General features: G+C 40.0%; 2 pseudogenes; both read left to right on the top strand.

Moving 5' to 3' along the window:
* Positions 1 to 7,123, top strand: part of LOC101148336 (large ribosomal subunit protein eL20-like) — a 54,236-nt pseudogene extending 47,113 nt beyond the window's left edge.
* A 2,668-nt stretch (positions 7,124 to 9,791) lies between these two features.
* LOC101143997 (eukaryotic translation initiation factor 4B-like) lies at positions 9,792 to 12,156 on the top strand (annotated as a pseudogene).
* Positions 12,157 to 12,398: the final 242 nt, after the last annotated feature.

Here is a 12,398-nt window from a genome sequence, read left to right as displayed (position 1 = left end):
AATGTGAATGTGAAGGCTCAGAGAAGCCTGGAGGTTAGGATTGTTTAGGGAGGATTGCAAAGATAGTTGGCTGGGGGAGTAAATGAAGTCCTATACAAAATTATAAAAATGTAAAAAAAATATTACTAATTCTTCTACTGAATTTATTTATCTTCAAGGATCCAATCACTTATCTACAATGTGCCATAGTTCCTCCATCTTTGTGATATGAATATAATTTGTCAGTTACCTGTTTGGAATATGTCATAGTTGGTTCATGTTGCTATGAAGGAATACCGAAGACTGGGTAATTTATAAAGAAAAATGGTTTATTTGGCTCATAGTTCTGCAGATTGGACAAGGAACATGGCACCAGAATCTGCCTTTGGTGAGGTCCTCAGGCTGCTTCCACTCATGGCAGAAGGTGAAGGGGATTCAGCCTGTGCAGAGATCACATGGTGAGAGCAGAGGCAAGAGAGAAGAGGTAGGTGCCAGACTCTGTTTAACAACCAACAACCAGCAATCATTGTAACTAATGGAGTAAAAACTCATTTATTACTGGGAAGACCGCAGTAAGCCATTCATGATCTGCCCCATGGCCCCCAAACCCCCCACCTTAGGCCCCACCTCCAACACTGGGGATCAAATTTCAACATGAGGTTTGGAGGATCAACTACCCAAACTATAGCAGAATGTCACTAGACCCATGAAACATAATTTGTATTTTATTGTTCTTACTAGAAATTAACACATTTGTTCAATAAAAGTTTAGCCAGTATTGACAAGGTCAAAATGTTGAAAAGTATTTTTATGTAATAATATGTTTCAGTTTAAAAAATGGAAACATGTTGTGACAAATAGTTTTTTGTTACTTTCATACGTAACATATAATTTAGAATATATACGGTTGACCCTTGAACAATGTGAAGGTTATGAACCCTGACTCCCCCACACACACAGTTTAAAATCTGCAAATAACTTATGACTTCTCCAAAATTTAACTGCTAATACCCTACTGTTGACAGGAAGCCTTACTGATAACAGTCGATTAACACAAATTTTGTAGGTTATATGTATTATATATGGTATTCTTACAATAAAGTAAGCTAGAGAAAATAATATTAATAAAATTATCAGACAGAGAAAATATACTTACTGTTCATTAAGTGGAAGGGGATCATCATAAAAGTCTTCATCTTTGCCATCTTCTTGTGAGTAGGCTGAAGAGGAAAAGGAAGAAGAGGGGTTGGTTTTGCTATCTCAGGGGTGGCAGAGTTGTAAGAAGTGGAGGAGGTGGAAGGGGAGGCAGGAGAGGCAGGAACACTCAGTGTAACTTTTATGGAAAAAAATCCACTTGTAAGTGAACCTGTGTAGTTCAAAATTATGTTGTTCAAGGATCAGTTGGAGTTTGAATGATGAAATTTTGGGTTTTCCAGGATATTTGGGTGGTATATGAAGACAAGTAGGCTGAATGTTACCTTGACTGCCCTAAAGTTTCAAGTCATCACGCAAATTGTACTCAGTAAATATAATCTGAATTAATTTGAAATATGGTTTCCTCCTATCATGAAGGGTAAGGAAGTGGATAAACAGTAAATGCTTTCATTTTTAGCTTATAAATGAGTAGCTCAACCATAGTCTTATTGCCATTAGCAGGCTTTGACCCTGGCTCATCTGACATTGAATCAAGTATATCTGTAAATAAACTCTCAAAATATGAAATATGTTATTTCAGCTTGAGATATTTGTAAAATCTCTGGGTTTTCCTAAAATACAGTAATTTTAAGCATACTTAAAATATTTTACTGCCTTTCCAATTTTACCTGAGCCTATATTTTTGTGTAAAGGGTTTTAAAAATTTTTGGTATGAAGGATTGTTCAGCTAATGGAAGATACTATTGTTTTAAAAAGTAATTAAGTGGGCTAGTCATTTCAGATATTCAAGTGAGAATGCAATTTAGTTGATTTCACAGTTAACAATTTAACATCAATAAAAAGGAGCTCCTAGTTTTCTCCATGGGCTTGTCTGAAACAAATGAATACCAATTAAAGTATGATATTTCCACTAGGGCTTAGACCATCATTTTTCTAATTATTGTATAAATCTCTCAGTGGAAAATAATCTTCATCTATAAAGAAATAATTCCCAACAGAAATCTTATATCTTGTAGAACACCAATTATTATACATTTCTCAATACCTTTGCCAGAGGAAGTATGCATCAGTCAGTGAATTAAAATCATGGCAGTTAAGGGAAAGATAAACTATACTGGAAGCAAGTAAAAGCATTGAGTATATGGAATAGCTCATTCAACTTTATATCTTGATTTTGCTTCACTAAACTGGGAGTGTTTTTATATCTGTTTTCTGCTATTGGGTAAAATTAAATGAGCTTTATTTCATAAAGAATAATGCACTCTTACACTCTTATTCCCTCTCATTTAGTTTGCTAGCTGTATAAAATGGACTTACTGCTCATAACATAATTTGGGTGGTAATATAATCTATAGCTCTTAGACTATTGGCAAGGCTTACATGTTATGATTTAACTGGACATTAACAAGGCCATTTCTATATATTTTTTATATATATATATCAAAAACAAACAAACAAAAACAAGGCCATTTAATTCATGCTGATGACAATAGCTTAATTATTTGTATGGTGGTTTGTAAAAATTAGTTGGCTGAAATGAATTGATCTTCATGCCATAATCCATTCATCTAATTCACTTGGACATGGAGTATGGGTTCTTCATTAAAATAAAAGGATATTACATTTTTTATGAAATCTACTTTAAAAAATTTATAAACATCAGAAATTTATTACTCAAAATTCTGGAAGCTGGGAAGTCCAAAATCAAGGCAACAGCAGATTGTCACTGTCTGGTGAGAGCCTGTACTTCATAGGTGGCTCCTTCTATGTGTCCCAGGAAAAGGGGATCCTGCAAGTCTCTTTTGTAAGGGCACTAATCCCATTCATGAGCCCTCATGATCTAATCGTCTCCCAAAGATCCCATCTCTTAATACTATCACAGTGATGATGAAGTTTCAACATACGAGTTTTGAGGAAACATCAACATTCAGACCACAGCAATTTGTCTGTGCTCTCTGGGCATTTATGTTTTAGCTGGAAAGGTTAGAATGGAGCCAGGAAACAAGCCAGGAAGGGACTGTGGATCCAGAAGCAGGTAAGATCCTTAGGGAAGTGGGCAGGGAAAGCCCTGGGCAGGTAGTCTGTCTGTACCTAGTGTTCAAGGCATGGCAGGATGTGAAGGTGCATGGGCAGGCAGGGAGTTGGCAGAACGCATCAGGAAAGGCATGAGTTGGGGAGAAGACAAGGTGTGGTAAGAGGCAGTGAATAAAGAGTCCCACTGGAGTGGATTCCTTGGAGAGAAGCCAGGAACCAAGGGCTATTTCTGATACAGGAAACAGAACATCCCACAAGTAAGTATCACTCTGGGTATGGGGAATCTATGGGCATTTAGTGGGTTTTTATCTTTTTAAAAAGACTCCTATTTTAGGTTTGGGGGTGCATGTGAAGGTTTGTTACATAGGTAAATTTGTGTCATGGGATTTTGTTGTACAGATTATTTCATCACCCAGTTATTAAGCCCAGTACCCAATAGTTATCTTTTCTGCTCCTTTCCCTCCTCTCACCCTCCACCCTCAAGTAGACCCAGTGTCTGTTGTTTCCTTCCTTGTATTCATAAATTCTCATCATTTAGCTCCCACTTATAAGTGAGAACATGGGATATTTGGTTTTCTGTTCCTGTGTTAGTTTGCTAAGGGTAATAGCCTCCAGCTCCATCCATGTTCCCACAAAAGACATGATCTCATTCTTTTTCATGGCTGCCTAGTATTCCATGGTGTATATGCACCACATTTTCTTTATCCAGGTTGTCATTGATGGGAATTTAGGTTGATTACGTCTTTGCTATTGTGAATAGTGCTGCAATGAACATTTGTGTGCATGTGTCTTTATGGTAGAACGAATGATTTATATTCCTCTGGGTATATACCAAGTAATAGGGTTGCTGGGTCAAATGGTAGTTCTGCTTTTAGCTCTTTGAGGCATCACCATACTGCTTGGAACTAATTTACACTCCCACCAACAGTGTAAGTTCCCTTTTCTTCCCAACCTCACCAGTATCTGTTATTTTTTGACATTTTAATAGTCATTCTGACTTGTGTGAGGTGGTATCTTATTTTGGTTTTGATTTGCATTTTTCTAATCATCAGTGATATTGAGCTTTTTTTCATATGTTTGTTGTCCACATATATGTCTTCTTTTGAAAAGTGTCTGCTCATGTCCTTTGCCCAGTTTTTTATTATTATTATAATATATATTTTTTTGAGATTGAATCTCGCTCTGTTCCCCAGGCTGGAGTGCAGTGGCATGATTTCAGCTCACTGCAACCTCCGCCTCCAGGTTTCAAGTGATTCTCCTGCCCGAGCCTCCCAAGTAGCTGGGATTACAGGCGCCTGCCACCATGCCCAGCTAATTTTTGTATGTTTAGTAGAGACAGGGTTTTGCCATGTTAGCAAGGCTGGTCTTGAACTCCTGACCTCAGGTGATCTGCCTGCCTGGGCCTTCCAAAGTGCTGGGATTACAGGTGTGAGCCACCGCTCCCGTCCATTTGCCCACTTTTTAATGGGGTTGTTCGTTTTTCTCTTGTAAATTTGTTTAAGTTCCTTATAGATGCTGGAAATTAGACCTTTGTCAGATGCAGAGTTTGCAAATATTTTCTCCCATTCTGTAGGTTGTCTGTTTACTCTGTTGATAGTTTCTTTTGCTGTGCAGAAGCTTTTAAGTTTAATTAGATCCCGCTTGTCAATTTTTGTTTTTGTTGCGATTGCTTTTGGTGTCTTTGTTATGAAATCTTTGCCTTTCCCTATGTCCAGAATGGTATTGCCTAGATTCTTTCAGGGTATTTAATGAAATCTACTTTGAATAAGTAGAAATACAAATTGTATTATAAATACAAATTTGCATTCTGACTATAATAAGTATAAATAAAATCTAATTGATTATTAGATAAACAATAATAAAAACTCCCAAATAATATCATATATCTCTGCATTAATCAGCTTTAAGTCAATGTTTGGCATATCACCATCACAGACAGTTATTAATTCCATTTATACATGTCACTGGGTATTATTCAAAGGAAGTAAGACAAAATGGTTCTTGCCTCTAGATGTTTATAAGCTATGAAAATCACCACTGACGCAGACCTGAATGCTTCTTTACATCAAATGTTTTCATAATGTCTTAGAATTGGAAGGGAAGTCATCTAGTCCAACTTCCCACTCACTGCAAAAATCTGACCTGTAGTTTGACTAATACGCAGTGTCCCATAGAAAAAACTGGGCTTTGTAGTCAGACCTGAATTCAGATTCCAGGCTTACAATTCATTAGCTGTGTTACTTAATGTTACTTAACATGACTCTTTATGTCCTAATCAGTAGAATAAAAATAATGATGATGTTTACCTAGGCTAATATTTATTGAAGCAGTCATTATGTGCTAGGCCTTGGGTTTTTTTGTGTGTGTTTTTTTTTGTTTTTTTTTTTTTTTTTTAACATAGTAAGCACTTACATTTTAGCCACCCTTCCTTGTCTGTCATATTTAGAGTTTCCTAAGCAATATGTGTTAATTGTTTAGCATAACATAAAGTACCTTTCCCTTGCCAGGCACAGATCAATAGGCCAGTAGCTAAAAGATGTAAGAGCTGAAGTCTGTCTTTAGCATACTCAGCTTCCCCTTCTTGCAAACACCAAACAGATGAGAGAGGAAAAAAATAATTTTGGTCTAAAGCAGTGGTCTCTAGACTTTTAATTGCAGGCTCCTAACCTTGAGCAAACCCCCCAAATTTAGTTATAGGTAATATACATTAATTATTGTACTATTATGTTCATTGTAAAACATGTTAAACATTAGAAGTTGTAAAACAAGATGAAAAAAATCTAAATACAAGGAACTGTTAGGCGGAATATATAAAGAACTCTTAAATATCAACAATAAAAAGACAAACACTCCAATCTAAAAATGGGCAAAGGAACTGATTTCTGACCAAGGTGCCAAGAATACACAATGGGAAAAGAATAGTCTTGCCAATAAATGGTGTTTGAAAACTGGATATCCACATGTATGAAAATAGACCCTAACTCACACATTATATAAAAACCAACTCAAATTGAAGACTTAATTGTAAGACCTCTCAAACTATCAAACTACTAGAAGAACACACAGTGGAAAAGCTCTATGACATTGGAGCAAGATTCATTGGTCTGGGCAATGAAATTTGGATATGAACCCAAAGCACAGGCAAAAAAAAAGCAAAAATAGACACATAGGATTACATCAAACTGAAAAACTTCTGCACAGTAAGGGAAACAATCAACAGAGTGAAGAGACAACCTACATAACGGGAGAAAATATTTGCAAAGTATATACCTGATAAGGAATTAACACCCAAAATATAAAGGGGCTAAAACAACTCAATAGCAGGAAAACAAATAATCTGACTTTAAAATGGGGAAAGCCCTTTTGCGGGTGGCGGCGAGCTTGGAGAGGACGCCCTGAAGGCATAGTGCACTTAAGAGAGTACAAGGTGGTGGGTCGCTACCTGCCCACCCCCAAATGCCACACACCGCCCCTCTACGGCATGTGAATGTTTGCGCCTAATCATGTCGTCGCCAAGTCCAGCTTCTGGTATTTCGTATCTCAGTTAAAGAAGATGAAGAAGTTTTCAGGGGAGATTGCCTACTCTGGGTGGGTGTTTGAGAAGTCCCCTCTGCGGGTGAAGAACTTCCGCATCTGGCTGCTCTGTGACTCCCTGACAGGCACCCACAACCTGTATCGGGAATACCAGGACCTGACCACGGCGGGCGGTCACCCAGTGCTACCGAGTCATGGGCTCTCGGCACTGCGCCCAGGCCCACTCCATCCAGATCATGAAGGTGGAGGAGATCGCAGCCGGCAAGTGCCGCCGGCCATCTGTCAAGCAGTTCCACGACTCTAAGGTCAAGTTCCCGCTGCCCCACCGGGTCCTGCGCCGTCAGCACAAGCCACGCTTCACCACCAAGAGGCCCAACACCTTCTTCTAGATGCAGGGCCCTCGCCCTGGTGTGCCCCAGATAAAATCGGGAAGGCCAAAAACTAAAAATAAATAAATAAATAAAAATGGGGAAAGGACCTGAATATATATATATGTCAAGAGAACACAGGCAAATGGGTCAACAGGTATATGAAAAAATGTTCAACATCACTAATTATCAGGGATATGCAAATTAAAACCACAATGAGCTATCACCTAAGACTTGTTAGAATAGCTACTATCAGAAAGACAAAAGATAAATGTTGGTGACGTTGTGGAAAAAACAGAACCATTGCAAACTGTGGGTGGTAATGTAAATTTAGTACAGCCATGATAAAAAAAAAATTTATAGAGATTCCCCGAAAAATTAAAAATAGAGCTACAATATGATCTGCCAATTCCACTTCTGCGTATATAGCCAAAGGAATCGGAAATAAGATCGTGAAGAGAGAATACTCACTCCAATGTTTATTGCAGGATTATTCACAATAGCCAAGATATGGAATCAACTTAATTGTCTCTCAACAGATGAATGGATATATGGAATATATACATAATGGAATACTATTCAGCCATTAAAAAGAAGATAATCCTGTCATTTACAGTAACATAGATGAACTTGGAGTAAATTTTGTTAAGTGAAATAAACCAGACACAGAAAGACAAATACCACATGATTGTACTCAAATGAAGTATCTAAAAAAGTTGATCTCATAGAAGTAGAAAGTACAACGGTTGTTATCAGAGTCGGGATGGTTGCCGGAGGGAGCTGGGATGATGTCGGTCAAAGAATACAAAATTGTTAGGAGAAATAAGTTCAAAAGATCTATTGTACAACATGGTGAAGATAGTTAACAGTAATATGTTGTATTCTTGAAAAATGCTAAGAGACTGAATGTTAAATGTTCTCACCACAAAAAGTATTACTATGTAAGGTAATGTATATGTTAATTAGCTAGATTTAGTCATTCCAGAGTGTATATAAAGTTCAAAACATTATTTTGGGCTGGGCATGGTGGCTCATGCCTGTAATCCCAGCACTTTGGGAGGCCGAGGTGGGTGGATCACCTGAGGTCAGGAGTTCAAGACCAGCCTGGCCAACATGGTGAAACCCCGTCTCTACTAAAAACACAAAAATTAGCCGGGCATAGTGGCATGTGCCTTTAGTCTCAGCTATTCAGGAGGCTGAGGCAGGAGAATTGCTTGAACCCGGGAGGCGGAGGTTGCAGTGAGCTGAGATCGCACCACTGCACTCCAGCCTGGGTGACAGAGTGAGACTCCGTCTCAAAAAACAAAAACAAAAAGCATCATTTTATTCATAATAAATACATACAATTTTATATGCCAATTAAAAAATAAAATAGTAAAAATAATAATGAGGTATATCCTTTTTTTTTTTTTTTTTTTTTGAAATGGAAACTTGCTCTGTCACCCAGGCTGGAGTGCAATGGTGTGGTCTTGGCTCACTGCAACCCCTGCTTCCTGGGTTCAAGAGATTCTCCTGCCTCAGCCTCCAGAGTAGCTGGGATTACAGGCACCCGCTACCATGCCCGGCTAATTTGTATTTTTAGTAGAGACGAGGTTTCACCTTGTTGGCCAGGCTGGTCTTGAGCTCCTGACCTTAGGTGATCCGCCCACCTCGACCTCCCAAAGTGCTGGTATTACAGGCTTCAGCCACCGAGCCTGGCCGAAGTATACACTTCTTAATGTCCAAAGAATTTAGATAGATATTTCTTCAAATAAGACATATAAATGGCTAATAAACACATGAAAAAGTTCTCAACATCTTTAGTCATCAGGGGAATATCAATCAAACTCACAGTATGATACCACCGTGCACGCATTAGGTGGCTATAATCAAATAAATGGAAAATAACAAGTGTTGGTGAGAATGTGAAGAGATGTGAACCCTCATACATTCTTGGTAGAAATGTAAAGTGGTGCAGTTGTTATGGAAAATAGTCTGGTAGTTCCTCAAATGGTTAAACACAGAGTTACCCTGTGGTCCGCAAATTTTACTCCTAAGGTGTACAGTTGACCCTTGAACAACATCGGTTTGAACTGCACAAGTCCACTTATATGCAGACATTTTTTTCAATAAAAGTTTTAGTGAATGTGCTTGCTCCTCCTGCCTCCTCTTCATCTCTTCCAACTCTGCCACTCCAAGACAGTAAGACCAACCCCTCTTCTTCTTTCTCCTCCTCCTCAGCTTACTCATGTGAAGATGATGAGGATGAAGACCTTTAAGATAATCTACTTCCACTTAATGATAGCAAATGTATTTTTTCTCCCTTATAATTTTCTCAATAACATTCATTTCCCAGCTTACTTTATTGTAATAATACAGTATAAAATAGATATCACATAGAAAGTTTGTGTTAATCAACTGTTACCAGCAAGGCTTCCTCAACAGTAAGCTATTAGTAGTCAAGTTTTCAGGGAGTTGAAAGTTATTTGTAGATTTTTGACCGTGCAAGGGGTCAGCACTCTTAAACCCCATGTTGTTCAAGGATGTATGCACAAGAGAACTGAAAACATTTGTACTAACAAAGACCTTTTGCTTCAATGCTCATAGCAGCATTAACCATACTACCCCAAAATGGAAACAACCCAAGTTTTCATCAGCTGATAAACGGATAATCAAAATGTGGTATATCCATGCAATTAAATATTTTTGGCATTGAAAACAATGAAGTACCCTTTTTTGCGTTCTCTTTCCCTCTCCCAATATGGCGGCCTCAGCAAAAAAGAAGAATAAGAAGGGGAAGACTATCTCCCTAACAGACTTTCTGGCTGAGGATGGGGGTACTGGTGGAGGAAGCACCTATGTTTCCAAACCAGTCAGCTGGGCTGATGAAACGATGACCTGGAAGGAGATGTTTCGACAACTTGGCACAGTAACGATGACGATGTGTATAGGGTGCCTCCAATTGACCGTTCCATCCTTCCCACTGCTCCACGGGCTGCTAGGGAACCCAATATCAACCGGAGCCGTCTTCCCAAATCGCCACCCTACACTGCTTTTCTAGGAAACCTACCCTATGATGTTACAGAAGAGTCAATTAAGGAATTCTTTCAAGGATTAAATATCAGTGCAGTGTGTTTACCACGTGAACCCAGCAATCCAGAGAGGTTGAAAGGTTTTGGTTATGCTGAATTTGAGGACCTGGATTCCCTGCTCAGTGCCCTGAGTCTCAATGAAGAGTCTCTAGGTAACAGGAGAATTCGAGTGGATGTTGCTGATCAAGCACAGGATAAAGACAGGGATGATCGTTCTTTTGGCCGTGATAGAAATCGGGATTCTGACAAAACAGATACGGACTGGAGGGCTTGTCCTGCTACAGACAGCTTTGATGACTAGAAGAGGTGATGATAGCTTTGGAGACAAGTATCGAGATCGTTATGATTCAGACCGGTATCGGGATGGGTATCGGGATGGGTATCGGGATGGCCCACGCCGGGATATGGATGGATATGGTGGCCGGGATCGCTATGATGACCGAGGCAGCAGAGACTATGATAGAGGCTATGATTCCCAGATAGGCAGTGGCAGAAGAGCATTTGGCAGTGGGTATCGCAGGGATGATGACTACAGAGGAGGCGGGGACTGCTATGAAGACCGATATGACAGACGGGATGATCGGTCGTGGAGCTCCAGAGATGATTACTCTCGGGATGATTATAGGCGTGATGATAGACGTCCCCCCCCCAAAGACCCAAACTGAATCTAAAGCCTCGGAGTACTCTTAAGCAAGATGATTCCTCTGCTAGTACCTCCCAGTCCACTCGAGCTGCTTCTATCTTTGGAGGGGCAAAGCCCGTTGACATTCGAGCTGCTTCTATCTTTGGAGGGGGCAAAGCCCGTTGACACAGCTGCTAGAGAGAGAGAAGTAGAAGAACGGCTACAGAAGGAACAAGAGAAGTTGCAGCGTCAGCTGGGTGAGCCAAAACTAGAACGATGGCCTCGGGAGAGACACCCAAGCTGGCAAAGTGAAGAAACTCAGGAACGGGAACGACCGTTCCTGAGGACAGGAAGCGAGTCATCGCAGACTGGGACCTCCACCACATCTGGCAGAAATGCACGAAGGAGAGAGTGAGAAGTCTCTAGAAAATGAAACACTCAATAAGGAGGAAGATTGCCACTCTCCAACTTCTAAACCTCCCAAACCTGATCAGCCCCTAAAGGTAATGCCAGCCCCTCCACCAAAGGAGAATGCTTGGGTGAAGCGAAGTTCTAACCCTCCTGCTCGATCTCAGAGCTCAGACACAGAGCAGCAATCCCCTACAAGTGGTGGGGGGAAAAGTAGCTCCAGCTCAACCATCTGAGGAAGGACCAGCAAGGAAAGATGAAAATAAAGTAGATGGGATGAATGTCCCAAAAGGCCAAACTGGGAACTCTAGCCGTGGTCCAGGAGACGGAGGGAACAAAGACCACTGGAAGGAGTCAGATAGGAAAGATGGCAAAAAGGATCAAGACTCCAGATCTGCACCTGAGCCAAAGAAACCTGAGGAAAATCCAGCTTCCAGGTTCAGTTCTGCAAACAACTATGCTGCTCTCTCTTGATGGTGAAGATAAAAATGAGGGAGAAGATTATGCCGAATAGACCTCTACATCCTGTGCTTTTCTCCTAGTTTCTCTCCACCCTGGAACATTCGAGAGCAAATCAAAACCTCTATCCAGACAAGACAAAATAAAACTCACCATCTCCTGAAGACTTTCTTACCTTTTTTTAAAAACAAAAAATGAAACTATTTTGCATGCTGCTGCAGCCTTTAAAGTGTTGAAGTAACTGCAGAATCGCCAATATAGCCAGAGAGAAAGGGACTACAGCTTTTTAGAGGAAAAGTTGTGGTGCCTTATGTCACCATGCAGTTGCCAGTGTGATTAGCGCCTAAGGGTCTCCATTTAGCAGAAATGGTAATGAGAGTGATATAACCCCTGGAACCTGGTTGGGCAGTAGGGGAGGGAGGGAGAAGGAAAAGTGTGAGATTTCTACCTTTTAGTTTTTATCCTATTGTGGCATATATGAATTCTCAAACATTATCTGAATAAATTTTCCACTCTTGGAAAGGTAGATTTAGCCTCAAGTTGTTTTAGTCTCCAGGAGGCTGCCAGCCCCTTCTCTTATTTAATTCTGAGTTTTGGGGGCCACCCTAGAGGGAATTCCCTTTTTTTTTTTTTTTTTTTACCCCCCAGGGGGGTAGTTGGGAGTGAGAGTATAGGCCATAAAGAATGGGACTGCATTGGACCAAAATAAATGGGAAAATTGTGGTTTGAAAAGAAGCTTTTGGGAAGTGATGAGTCATTTTGCACCAG

The sequence above is a fragment of the Gorilla gorilla genome, chromosome X (assembly GCF_029281585.2).
Source record: "Gorilla gorilla gorilla isolate KB3781 chromosome X, NHGRI_mGorGor1-v2.1_pri, whole genome shotgun sequence".
NCBI lineage: Eukaryota > Metazoa > Chordata > Mammalia > Primates > Hominidae > Gorilla > Gorilla gorilla.
The sequence above is the reverse complement of the archived record's forward strand: the minus strand, read 5'-3'. Positions and strand labels throughout refer to the sequence as shown.